The following is a 14435-nucleotide window of genomic DNA, read 5'->3' as shown; positions in this document are numbered from 1 at the left end:
TCAGTCTAACGTGACTTTCCTAATAGTTTATATGCCTAAATTAACTCGCCCCACGTTATTGGGCAGTCGGCGTGTAAACCTGTACTCAACGTCATGTTGCTCACAATCCCCAACAGCAGCCACAATACCTTCCATCTGAAACAGGTAGCCATTCCCACCAGCTTCCGCCCTACATAGAGAACACCAGGCTGTCTTGTCAGAGATTATTATTGCCTTCTTGTGACTTCAAACAAGATGTATGGCTTCCCTCCTCACCACTGGAAAACTACGTTAAAGTCCCACGTGTGTATCATGACTGACGGAGCTACGAGGAACAACGTGGAACAGTCTGTCTGTGCAGCCTCTGCCCCACTTGGTCATCATGTTGGAGCATGAATTAGGAGACAGCGAGGACTGCGGTTGCTGGAGATCAGAGTAGACAGTGGTTTGCTGGAAAAGCACAGCAGGTGAATCGACGTTTCCGGCATAAGGTATTCATCAGGAATCAGTATCAATTACCTCATTCTGCCCCTTTGTAAGTGCATTGAGGTGGGAATGTCCTCCTACCGTTCCTGTGTAAGTGACTCAAGGGACTGAATGACTTCTTCCTAGTCTGATTGGACAGGGCCAAAGGCCTGACTGGGTTATCCCTGGTTCCTGTTTAACGGCTCGATGTGCCGACAAGTGTGATGATGCTGCAGCTTTAAGAGGTTATTTTGTTCTGGTTTCTTTTAAGCGAGAGATTGAACGATCGTTACAAAGCTGGTTAGTTAAGACCACTTGAGTAACAGCTAGGGAGGCCTTGGGTTTATTTTAATGCAGCCTGAATGAGTGTGATCAGCTCTCACATAATAGGATCTCCGGGTTTTGCTTTGTCAGTAACATCAGAAACTATTGGGGTCTCCACAGAGTTGGAAGCTTCAGTGACTATCTCCTGGCAGCTACCCTTGCTGACATTTCTCTTGATGCCGTTTTTAATTTCTGGACTGGAGAGATATTTGTGACATTCTGTGTCGGAATTTTCCTTTTTGCCAAGGGCTGTGTTTAAAGGATTTTCCTATATTGGAACAGTTCATTAGTAATAGTTGATGTGGTTCTTTTCGCCGAGCTGGGAACTTGTGTTGCAGACGTTTCGTCCCCTGTCTAGTTGACATCGTCAGATTCAATCATCAAACACATCGACCTGGACCCAATATACCGGCCAATGCAGCGGACAGCTGGAACTGACAACCGGAAGCAGAAGATACAAGCCACTATATCTGCCGGAGGAAAAATCACAGAATTGCTTCACAGGAGTCCCCCAAGCCCTGAGGATGTCACCGAGACAGGGACGAAACGTCTGCAACACAAATTCCCAGTTCGGCAAACAGAACCGCAACAACGAGCACCCAATCTACAAATCTTCTCCCAAACTTGAATTAGTAATAGTTCCTAGATCTGTTATTCTGTTAACTTGTCCAATAGAATTACGTTATTCTAAATTCCTCTTTCTTTGGTTTTATTTCATCTTTCGTGTTAAAGTGAATGGCATTTTGCATCACACCGAGTAGTTTGACCAGTCACACTCTATCTGGAACCGACAGTTTACATTTTCTTTCAAATAAGAAAACGTAAGAGCCTCGGCTATGCCTTCAAATATTGTTGAGGAGCTTTTGTGCGGTCAATCACACTAGACTCCTTCTCTTCATGAGTAATAGGCTGGAGGCACTGAATGGGCTGTCCCTGTCCTTCTCCAATAGTGTGAATGGGCCGAATGTCTTCCTCATATTCCTGTGAAACCAGCGTGAGGTGCGGAATGAACTCTTATTTTACTGGGGCAATGTGCAGTGACAGGCAATCTTTTTACATGAATGTTATTGACTCTTTAAAAGCACAAGCCTCAATAGAGTTTGGGTCCTGCTGCACATGGACACAGACCAGTTCAGGACCTGACGGGGGCGTCAGATTATTCTAAACATTGTGGAATCTTCAGTGACCATCCCCACTTCTGATCTTATGGTGGGAAGTGTGAGGGTGGGGAGACATTGATGAAGCAGCTGAAGATGTTTGTGAAGAGGAAGCAACCCTGAGGATTTCCCACAGAGGTGACCCAGGACTGAGATGATGAACATCTTCCTTAATGCCATGTTTGACCCCAAACACTGGAGAGGTTACTCTGATTCCCATTAAGTCCAGTTTTGTTAAGCTCCTTGATGTCAACAGACGTCAACCACTGCCTTGATATCAGGGCCAGTCATTTTTACCGAAACCCTTGTGTCAATCTCTTTTGTTCGTATCAATAGGCCATGATAAAGGAGCATGAAGTGTTTTCTTCAAACAGGTGGGATTGAATGTTAGGATTTCTCTCCTCAAGGGTGTTCGGGGAGTTAGATGACTAAACGTATTTGAAGAGGAGGTAGATGGATATTGACCTGTCAGAGAGTTGAGGGCTATGAAAAATTGAGTATGAAAGAGGATTTGCGAGCAAGAGCAGATCAACCACGATCTTAGTGAAGGACAAGACAGGCTTGGGGACTGAACGCCCTGCTCCTGTTTCTGATGTTCTCATGTTCTGTAATTGGAAAGTTAGTGGTTGTAATTTTCATGCATGTGCAATTACTGCATATTGCAGTCAGGAGGCCAGAGGATTCTATGATCCATCACTGGGTGAGGTATGGGGGCTGCATTCACAATGAATCTGGGTCTACAACATGATCAACAAATGAAACACAAGTTTCAGAGACGGGAAGCTCTGTAAAGAGAGATGACGGGCCTCTTTCATACCCAACCTGGGTTTTCCAATTACATTTCCAAAATCACTTCAAAGCGTGGTGACAGCCCTGAAGGGCTGAATGGTCTCCTCTGTTTCTATGCAACAGGTTATAGTTGTAAGTAGCCTCCAACTGCCCCTGCCTAGCAAGTTTGAGGGGCTGAATGGAACATAGGAACATGGGACTGAGGAGCAGGAGCGGGTCATTAGATACTTTGAGCCTTCTCCACCAGACACTAAAATTGTGGTTGATCAAGTTATGGTCTCAGCATTACTTTCCTCTCTGTGTTCAATTATCTGTGCCTCACTTCCCTGTCAAATAATTAACTAACGCAGCTTTGAGTCCATGAGAACATAGAAGCACGATTAAAACTTCCAGTGAAGAGAATTCCGTCGTGAAAGGTCCTTTCAGAATTTTTCATCTTCCCTCTTATAGAATCAGAGAGTCATGCATAACGGAAACAGACCCGTTAGTCCAATCTGTTCACTCCGATCAGTTATCAAATCTGATTTAGTCCCATTTGCCAGCATTTGGCCAATATTCCTCCTTTATCAGAGACTTTTTAAATGTGTAATTGAACCCCCTTTGACCACTTCCTCTAACAGCAATTTCTGTACACACAATACTCTCTGTTTGAAACGTTTATCTTCAGGTACCTTCTAAATCATTCGCCCTCTCGCCTTCAACCTATGCCCTCTTGTTCTGGACTCCCCTATCCTGGGATCAGAACATGGCTATTCAGAATATCCATACCCCTGATGATTTTAAAATCCTCTATTATGTCACCCCTCAGCCTCTGAGGAGAAAGCACCTCAACCTAATCAACCTCTCCCTGAAGCTCAAACCTTCAGTTCTGGAACGTCTGTGTAAATCTTTTCTGCAGACAATCGAATTGTACACAGTATTCTTAAAATGGCCTCACCAACATCCGGTACAGATGCAACATGCCACCACAACCCCTAGAGTTAGTGCTCTGACTGATTAAGGCAAATGTGCCAAATGTGTTCTGCACCAGTTTGTCTACCTGCGACTCCACTTTCAAGGAACAATGTACCTGCAGCCCTATGTCCCTTTGTTTCACAACACTCCCCAGGACGTTACAATTAAGTGCATAACTTCTGCCCTGAAATGCCTTCCCAAAATGCAATTTATCTAAATTAAACTTCATCTGTCAGTCCTTGCCCCTTTGTCCCATCTAATTGTGGCCTCGTTGTACTCTGAGGTAATCTACTACACCAACTTTCTGATGTAATCTGTAAACTTACTAACTTTCGCCCCGATATTCACATCCAATGATGAAATGCAGTGAACTCAGTACTGATTCTTACAGTACACTGCTGCTCACAAGCCTCAAGTCTGAAAAATACCCGTCTTCCTTCAAGCCAATGTGACTAGCTTCCCCTGTATCCCATGTGACTGAAACTTACTAATCTGTCTGCCAATCGGAATGTTATGAACACCTTGCTGAGGTCCATATAGACAATGTCTACCAAACTGCCTTCATCAATCTTCTTTGTCATCTCTTCATAAAACTCAATCAAATTAATGAGACATGATTCCCCATGCAGGAAGCCACGTTGACTACGCTGATCAGCCCTTGCCTTCCCAAACGTATGTCAATCCCATTCCTCAGAATCCCCACCAACAACCTATCCACCACTGACATCGGGCTCAGTGGTCAATAGTTCCCCAGCTTTTTGGGTCACTGTTTCCTTTTCTAGTCCCACTCCTCCACTGCTCGCAACAAATGTTAAATGTAACCAGGTTGGTGATATCAGTCTCAGACTGGGTCAGTGTCAGTTTTAGGGACACGTCAGGCTAGTTTCTTTAATCTGCTAAAATAGCACGTTTATGATCCAGAGCAATGTTACTCAAACTACCAGGGAAAGATGAATGGCAATCTGTTTGGATATTGCAAATAAAGAATCGATACCTCCCATTCTAAAAACCCTGGTGCACGTGCGCACGTACAAAATCTCTGCAAGTTCAAGTTGAAAGAACGTTGTCGACATATTAGTCTAACTCATGACGAAAGGAAAAATTGAGAGATTGTCCCAAATGTTATTCTGCTTCTGAAGATATTCTACTCACACAAACTGCGAATAATGGGATTTCATCCTGGAACAGTTGGATTTCGCAGAATTCCCTATGCATTAGGGAGTGATAAGATTCCAAGGAGTTCTGGTCAGGATTGTCCAGTGGCTCAGTGGTTAGCACTGATGCCTCACATCACCAGGGACCTAGGTTCGATTGCAGCGTCGGGTGACTCTCTGTGTGGGGTTTTCATATTATCCCCTTGTCTGTGTGAGCTTCTAATGAATGCTCCAGTTTCCTCCCACAGTCCAAAGCTGTGCAGGTTAGGTGGAGTGTTCATGCTAAATTGTCCATAGTGTTCAGGGTTTTCTAGGTTAGGTGCATTAGTCAGGGGTAAAAGTAAGGGAACGCGTCTGCGAAAGTTACTCTTTGGAACGTTGTATGGACTTGTTGGGATGAAGGGCCTGTTTTCACACTTCAGGAATTCTACAAAAAGAAGAATGGTAACGATGACTGTGGAGCTTTTTATTACCGTTTGCACGCATTGCTGTGATGAGGAACAATGAAGGAGAGAGAATTCAATAGTCTGTTCGTTCTCGGGCAGATTACATTTTCTCCCTCTCTGAGTTGAATCACACAGTAATGTCACTCTCTCCCAAACTGGACCATGTGAGGTCTCCTTGTACATTGTCCAAACTATGTCTTCATCACATTCCCTGTTCCATGTAGGTGCATCATTGCCGTTATCATACACAGAGCCATACACTTAGCAGAAAATGGTCTCGGTCGATTTGAAGATATGTTTAGATATTTCTGCATCATTAAAAAATAAAATGTTTAATGTATTCAGAATACCTGTGTCAAAATGAATGCATTTTGTAACAAAGACAGAAATTGTTGGAAAAGCTCGGCAGGCCTGTCAGCATCCAGATGCCTTTTACATGCTGTAGTTTTTTCCAGCCTCCGTCATTCCTGTGGCCGCTCATTTCATATGCACACCACCCTCTGCGTGAAAAGATGCCCCTTAGGCCTCTTCAAAATCTTTCCCCTCTCACTTTCAACCAATGCCCTCTGGTTGTGGACACTCCTAACCTGGGGGAAAACCCTGACTACTCACCCTATCCATGAACGTTCCGATTTTATAAACATCTTATGCTACGAAATGTGACTCCAATCAACACGAATGGCTGTGTTTTCCGTCATCCTGGGCCTAAATTCTCAAATTCAATACTGACACCTCATCTGTCTCCATCAGGTCACAATTCTAAAACCATTTTAATCATTTTGTTCAGATGCATCCTGAGACACTTCTGTGGCTTTACACCAAGGCCTTTGTGCCCGGAGGCAGGACACTAGCACCACTCGGCAATACCCATAAAGCTGTAACATTATTCTCCTGTGTGTTTGTTCATCAGTCTGTTCTGACACGCTGTGACATACGTCTGCAACAGGCAGAACTTGAATTCAGACCATTTAGTCGAGAGATAGGAACATTACCACACAAGTTCAGGAATTGGAATCAAATCGAGAGCTCTGGCTCAGAGGCAGGGACACTACGCACTACACTACCATACCCAGATTTTGGGTCATATGTTAAGTGCCAGCTTTCAGCTCGGTATGGATTTATTATAATCAGGTTACCATTATGAACTACACAAAACGCTTCGTATTGTTAAACAAGTGCAAGACATTTGTCTCAACTGTAGGATGTTGAGTGCACGTGCTATGCTACCGAAATTAACCATGACACCTTTAATTGCTTTATCTATAGTCTACAATATTAGGGAAAGAATTCCTGCAGACACACTCTGCACAATGAAGGGTCTCAAATAGATATTTATTACTGAACACCAGAGACGGAGAAAGAGCATAATTTTTGGCCCCAAAGCACTGACCAGTATTACCACCAAAAACGTGTGTGACTGCTCTCTTCCTAAAACCATGAAATGATACCAGGCCGCTGATTACTGTCCAGCCTCTCCTCCCCACTGACCTTTTCTGCAATCAATCCCTCATCCCCCTAACCACACAAGGTAAACCAAGCTCAGGGTATTTGTGAAAATCAAGGCCGGAGTGTGCAGGCCTCCTGGAGATGGGGAGGGAATTTTAAAATTAAACAGGGAAGGTGAGGAGGTAGTAATATCATACACTGGGCTGAGGAATGGCAGTTGGTGTTTAGATTTGATTCATTCGAGGAATTGGATTTGGTAAATCAAACAAGAGCGGCGCCTATACAATTAAAAGTAGGGTATTTGGCAGTGTTGTAGGACAGTGACCTAGGCCGTCAGGTACAATTCTTTAAAATTTGCATCTCATATAGATAGTGTGGTCAAAAGTATGTTCAGCACACTTGTCAGACCTTTGAGTATCAGAATTCAGACGTCATGTTGGGGTTATACAGGATATTGGTGAGACCTCTTCTGGAATACTGTGTCCAGTCTGGTCACCCTGCCCGCTCATTCCATAGGCACACCACCCTCTGGGTGAAAAAGCTGCCCCTTAGGTCACTTTTAAATTTTTCCCCACTAACCTTAAAAATATGTCCACTAGTTTTGGACTCCCGTACCCTTAGAAAATACCTCGACTATTCACTTTCATATTATTGACCTTGATATTATTAAGCTGGAGAGGGTTCAGAAGAAATATTTCACAACTGGGAAGGAGGCCTTGAGATTGGTGTTGGCGTTACAACATTTCAGCATTTACATTGCCTATAACGTGTCTGAGACAAATCTCTGTACTGATGACAACGTCTGAACATTTTTAGAGGAATTTAGGGAAAAAATCTTCCAGTCTACAAAGCCTTCCAACTTACATTCAATTCCAACTTACACAGATAACAGGACAAGAAACCGTACTTGCTGCCAAGTTGTCGAGAATAGGATGAAGCAAAACTGAGACGTTCTGTAGCAGAAGTAAACGGATTGAAATAGAATCGGGTTGTGAATGTTTGCATGCTTAGTGTCAATGCAACATATATGTATTGTAGTCTACAAAAACAGGAAGAATAAAGAGTTTAAAAGGAGGCCATCTTTGTATATCGGTGTTTTTTTTTCAAACGGAACGTTGTGACGGTGCTGTCACGTTAAAAAGGTTATTTTCTCTTGTTTTTTTTAGGAGACGTCTTAGAGACAGAGATGCCGAACTGCCATCTGAAAATAGCTTAAGTAAATAACTGAGAAGGCCTTTAGGCTGGACTAAAACGTTGGTAACTATGGTAGGGCAGTGGCCAACTCCCCAGACCAGGTCTTCTCGTTTTGTTTTTGCTGCAGCATTCAGAAGCTGCTTGGGTTTCCAGAAGGGGTGGAAGTTTCACTATATGATCCCAGTTGCTATTCTCTCTGAAAACTCTCTGAAAGTTGCTTCTTCCTGGATTGGAGAACTGCACATAAGATTCTGTGTTTGAATTTATCTTTATGCCGGGGGTGTGTTTATGGGATGTTCCTTATTAGCGCAGTTAATTAGTAGAAGGCACTGTATCTATTGTTTGCATAGTTGTTCCAGAAGAGAAGCTCTCCCCAATTGTTCTTCTCTTTGATTGTGTTTTAATTGGAGCGTTTGAATGGATTTCATTTTGCTTAACATTGAGTGGGTTGACCAGTTGCAACATCTGGAACAAACAGTTTGCATCTACGTCGTAAAAAAGGAAACGTTAGTGTCCAGGCTGCCTTCTTAAAATATTTTGACGGAGTCAAAAGAGTCCCAGATATTGACTGGGAAAGCTATAGCTCGAGTTCATTAGATGGGTCGGTGTTTATCCAATGTGTGCAGGAGGGTTTCCTGACACAATATGTAGACAGGGCAACAAGAGGTGAGGCTATACTGGATTTGGTTCTAGGTAATGAACCAGGCCAGGTGTTAGACTTGGAGGTAGGTGAGCACTTCGGGAACAGTGCCCACAACTCGGTGACTTTTACTCTAGTGATGGAGAGGGATAAGTGTGCACTGCAGGGCAACAGTGAGAGCTGGGGGCAGGGAAATTATGATGCGGTGAGGCATGACTTAGGATGCGTGGATTGGAAAAATAGGCTTCAAGGGAAGAACACAAATGATATGTGGAGATTGTTCAAGGAACAGCTAATGGGTGTCCTTGTTAAGTATGTACCATTCAGGCGGGGAGTAAAGGGTCTTGTGAGGGAGCCGTGATTTAATAAGGAATTGGAATTCCTTGTGAAAGGGAAGAGGGCGGCCTATGTAAAGATGAGGCGTGAAGATTCAGTTGAGGCGATTGAGAGTTATAAGGTAGCCAGGAAGGATCTAAAGAGAGAGCTAAGAGCAGCGAGAAGGGGACATGAAAAGTCCTTAGTTGGTAGTATTAGGGAAAATCCAAAGGCTTTCTATAGGTATGTCAGGAATAAAAGGATGACTAGGGTAGGTATCGGTCCAGTCAAGGATAGTAGTGGGAAGTTGAGTGTGGAGGCGGAGGAGATTGGTGAGACACTAAATCAATACTTTTCGTCAGTATTCATTCAGGAACAGGATACTGTTGCTGATGTGAATATTGAGTCACAAGTGATTAGAATGGATGGCCTTGAGGTACGTAGGGAAGAGGTCCGGGGAATACTGGAAAGGATGAAAATAGATAAGTCCCCTGGGCCTGATGGCATTTATCCTAGGATCCTCTGGGAAGCGAGGGAGGAGATAGCGGAGCCATTGGCCTTGATTTTTATGTCGTTGTTGTCTACGGGAATAGTGCCAGAAGACTGGAGGATAGCGAATGTGGTCCCCTTGTTCAAGAAGGGGAGCAGGGATAGCCCGAGTAACTATAGGCCAGTGAGTCTCACTTCTGTTGTGGGCAAAGTCTTAGAGAGAATTGTAAGGGATAGGATTTATGAACATCTGGATAGGAATAATGTGATCAAGGATAGTCAGCATGGTTTTGTGAAGGGCAGGTCGTGCCTCACAAAGCTTATTGATTCTTTGAGAATGTGACCAAGGAAGTGGACGAGGGTAAAGCAGTAGATGTGGTGTATATGAATTTTAGCAAGGCGTTCGATAAGATACCCCATGGCAGGGTAATGCAAAAACTACGGAGGTATGTCATTGTGGGTGCATTAGAGGTTTGGATTAGGAATTGGCTGGCTGGAAGGAGACAGAGGGTAGTAGTTGATGGTATAGGTTCATCTTGGAGCGCAGTTACTAGCGGTGTTCCACAAGGATCTGTTCTGGGACCACTGCTGTTTGTCATTTTTATAAATGACCTGGAGGAGGGGCTTGAAGGCTGGGTGAGCAAGTTTGCGGATGACACGAATCTCGGTGGAGTTGTGGACAGTGAAGAAGGATGTGGCAGGTTACAGCGGGATATAGATAAGTTGCAGAGCTGGGCAGTAAGGTGGCAAATGGAATTCAATGTAGCTAAGTGTGAAGTCATTTACTTTGGTAGGAGTAACAAAGAGATGGATTACTGGGCTAATGGTAGACTACTTGGTAGTGTGGATGAGCAGAGGGAACTTGGTGTCCATGTACACAGATCTTTGAAAGTTGCCACCCACGTAAATAGTGCTATGAAGAAGGCATATGGTGTACTGGCTCTTATTGGGAAAGGAATTGAGTTCCGGAGTCCTGTGGTCATGTTGCAGTTATATAAGACTCTGGTGCGGCCTCATCTGGAGCATTGTGTGCAGTTTGGGTCGCCATACTATAGGAAGGACGTGGAGGCATTGGAACGAGTGCAGAGTAGGTTTACCAGGATGTTGCCTGGCATGGTAGGAAGATTGTATGAGGAAAGGCTGAGGCACTTGGGGCTGTTTTCATTGGAGAAAAGAAGGTTTAGGGGAGATTTGATAGAGGTGTACAAGATGATTAGGGGTTTAGATAGAGTTGACAGTGAGAACCTTTTTCCGCATATGGAGTCAGCTGTTACTAGGGGACACAGCTTTAAATTAAGGGGTGGTACGTATAGGACAGATGTTAGGGGTAGATTTTTTACTCAGCGGGTTGTGAGTTCATGGAATGCCCTGCCAGTAGCAGTGGTGGACTCTCCCTCTTTGTGGTCATTTAAGCGGGCATTGGACAAGCATATGGAGGTTATTGAGCTAGTGTAGGTTAGGTAGGCTTCGGTCGGCTCAACATCGAGGGCCGAAGGGCCTGTACTGCGCTGTATTTTTCTATGTTCTATGTTCTTTGAGTCTGACCATGTCCATAATACTTGTAGCTGAGGATATTCTGACTGACTCCTGTTATTGAAAAGTTAGTGGAGGCGCTGGACGTTGTGCTGTGAGCTACCTCAGACATTCAGGGAAACCTGGGGATTTGGTGACCCAACTCTGGATGGAGCATGGGGACTTAGTTACAGCATCTGGGTCTGTAACATGAACAACAAATGGAGCAGAGGCTGTAGAGAGGGGACGCTCTGAAACCATGGAGTGAGTGTGTGTGGGGAAAGGGGTCTGCTGGATCCACACCGGGTTTTCCAGGAACAACTTCCCAAGCTCCACTTAACCCAGGAGCAGAGTGTGAGGGGTCCCTGACTGAACAAGGAGCTGGTCACAAAGCGGTGTCGGATCCTTCAACACGACTGCAGCTTCATACCTGGGGGAGGATGGCGCTGCCAGTGGCTGTTAGGGTCACTGTTTCATTCAGCTTCTATGATCCAGAACTTTCCATGCTGGAGTGTTTGATATATTCATCATCTCCCAATATCTCAACATCAATGTCACCATTCGGTGACAGAGATTATATATTAAGGATGAGATGAATGCTTTCTCTCTCAGCAGAGAGGTGACGTATGTATCCATGTTTTCTCAATATAGCAGGATTTCCAGTGATGTACATGCCTGTGTGGGGTCCCCATGTCAATGAGGAGAGCTAGAGGAACTGAAGGAGCTCTCACTACATTAGTGTTACAGTGTGCCCATGCACAGGACATCACGTTGGTGAATGCTCACTGTCCTGGCATTATCCAGCTGTGATGCCAAAGGGCAAGTGCTGAAAAATGGGATCAGAATAGTTGGGTGGTTGATTTTGACTGGCTCGGTGGTAATGGGTCCTAGCTATTCGTAAACATCTCAAACATTTGGTTAAATGAATCAATAGACAATAGACAATCGATGCAGGAGTAGGCCATTCAGCCCTTCGAGCCTGCACCGCCATTCAATATGATCATGGCTGATCATTCCCAATCAGTATCCTGTTCCAGCCTTATCTCCATAACCCTTGACTCCACTATCTTTAAGAGCTCTATCCAATTCTTTCTTAAATGAATCCAGAGACTGGGCCTCCACTGCCCTCTGGGGCAGAGCATTCCACACAGCCACCACTCTCTGGGTGAAGTAGTTTCTCCTCATTTCTGTCCTAAATTGTCTACCCCGTATTTTTAAGTTGTGTCCTCTGGTTCGGCACTCCCCCATCAGCGGAAATATGTTTCCTCCTGCCAGAGTGTCCAATCCTTTCATAATCCTATACGTTTCAATCAGATCCCCTCTCAGTCTTCTAAACTCAAGGGTATACAAGCCCAGTCGCTTCAGTCTTTCCGTGAAAGGCAATCCTGCCATTCCAGGAATTGACCTCGTGAACCTACGCTGCACTCCCTCAATTGCCAGAATGTCTTTCCTCAAATTTGGAGACCAGAACTGTACACTGTACTCCAGGTGTGGTCTCACCAGGGCCCTGTACAGCTGCAGAAGCACCTCTTTGCTTCTATACTCAATTCCTCTTGTTATGAAGGCCAGCATGCTATTAGCCTTCTTCACGACCTGCTGTACCTGCATGCTTGCCTTCATTGACTGGTGGACAAGAACACTCAGATCTCTCTGAACAGCCCCTTTACCTAATTTGATACCATTGAGGTAGTAACCTGCCTTCCTGTTCTTGCCACCAAAGTAGATAACCAGGCATTTATCCACGTTAAACTGCATCTGCCATGCATCTGCCCACTCACCTAACTTGTCCAGGTCACCCTGTAATCTCCTAACATCCTCATCAGATTTCACCCTACCAACCAGCTTTGTATCATCAGCAAATTTGCTAATGTTATTGCTGATACCATCTTCTATATCATTTACATATATTGTAAAAAGCTGCGGTCCCAGCACGGATCCCTGCGGTACCCCACTGGTCACTGCCTGCTATTCCGAAATGGAGCCGTTAATCACTACCCTTTGTTTCCTATTAGCCAACCAATTCTCTATCCAATCTAGTACTTTGCCCCCAATACCGTGCGCCCTAATTTTACTCACTAAACTCTTGTGTGGGACTTTATCAAAAGCTTTCTGAAAGTCCAGGTACACTACATCCACTGGATCTCCCTCGTCCATCTTCCGAGTTACATCCTCAAAAAATTCAAGAAGATTAGTCAAGCATGATTTCCCCTTCATAAATCCATGCTGACTCTGTCCTATCCTGTTACTATTATCCAGATGTGCCGTAATTTCATCCTTTTTAATAGACTCCAGCATCTTTCCCACCACTGAGGTCAGAGTAACTGGTCTATAATTTCCTGTTTTCTCCCGCCCACCCTTCTGAAAAAGTGGCACAACATTTGCCGCACTCCAATCCTCAGGAACCGACCCCGATTCTATTGAACTCTGGAAAATAATCATCAGCGCATCCACGACTTCCCGAGCCACCTCCTTCAGTACCCTGGGATGCAGGCCATCAGGTCCCGGAGACTTATCAACCTTCAGACCTAACAGTCTCTCCAACACCAAATCCTTGCAAATATAAATTCCCTTAAGTTCAGGTCCTTCAGCCACTATTACCTCAGGGAGATTGCTTCTGTCTTCCCCAGTGAACACAGATCTGAAGTACCCATTTAATTCCTCTGCTATTTCTTTGTTCCCTGTTTCTGTCTTCAAGGGCCCAATTTTTGTCCTAACCATTTTTTTGCCTTGGACATACCTAAAAAAGCTTTTACTATCCTCCTTTATATTCTTGGCCAGTTTACCTTCGTACCTCATTTTTTCTCTGCGTATTTCCTTCTTACTAATCCTCTGTTGTTCTTTAAAAGCTTCCCAGTCCTCAGTTTTCCCACTTATCTTGGCTAAGTTATACATTTTCTCTTTTAACTTTATATGTTTCTTTACTTCCCTCGTCAGCCACGGCCGCCCATGTCTCCTCCTGGGATCCTTCTTCCTTTTAGGAATGAACTGATCCTGCAACTTCTGCATTATACACAGAAATATCCGCCATTGTTCCTCCACGGTCTTCCCTGTTAAGGTATTTCACGATTGAACTTTGGCCAGTTGCTCCCTCATTGCTTCATATTTCCCTTTATTCAACTGAAATATTGTCACTTCCGATTGTACCCACTCCCTCTCAAATTGCAGATTGAAGCTTATTGTATTATGGTCCATACTTCCCAATGGCTCCTTCACTTCGAGGTCACTGACCAATTCTGGTTCGTTACACAATACCAGATCCAGAATCGCCTAATCCCTGGTCGGCTCCAGCACCAGCTGCTCTAAAGATCCATCTCTGAGGCACTCCACAAAGTCTCTTTCTTGAGGCCCGATACCATCCTGATTCTCCCAGTCTACCTGCATGTTAACATCCCCCATAACAACTGTAGTAACATCTTTGCGACAAGCCAATTTCAGCTCCTGATTCAACTTACATCCGACATCCAGACTACTGTTTGGGGGCCTGTAGATGACTCCCATGAGGGTCTTTTTCCCCTTAGTGTTTCGAAGCTCTATCCACACTGACTCGACATGCCCTGACTCTAGGTCCCCC

Source organism: Chiloscyllium punctatum, chromosome 50 (genome assembly GCF_047496795.1).
Source record: "Chiloscyllium punctatum isolate Juve2018m chromosome 50, sChiPun1.3, whole genome shotgun sequence".
Lineage (NCBI taxonomy): Eukaryota > Metazoa > Chordata > Chondrichthyes > Orectolobiformes > Hemiscylliidae > Chiloscyllium > Chiloscyllium punctatum.
Note: the sequence above shows the minus strand (reverse complement) of the source record.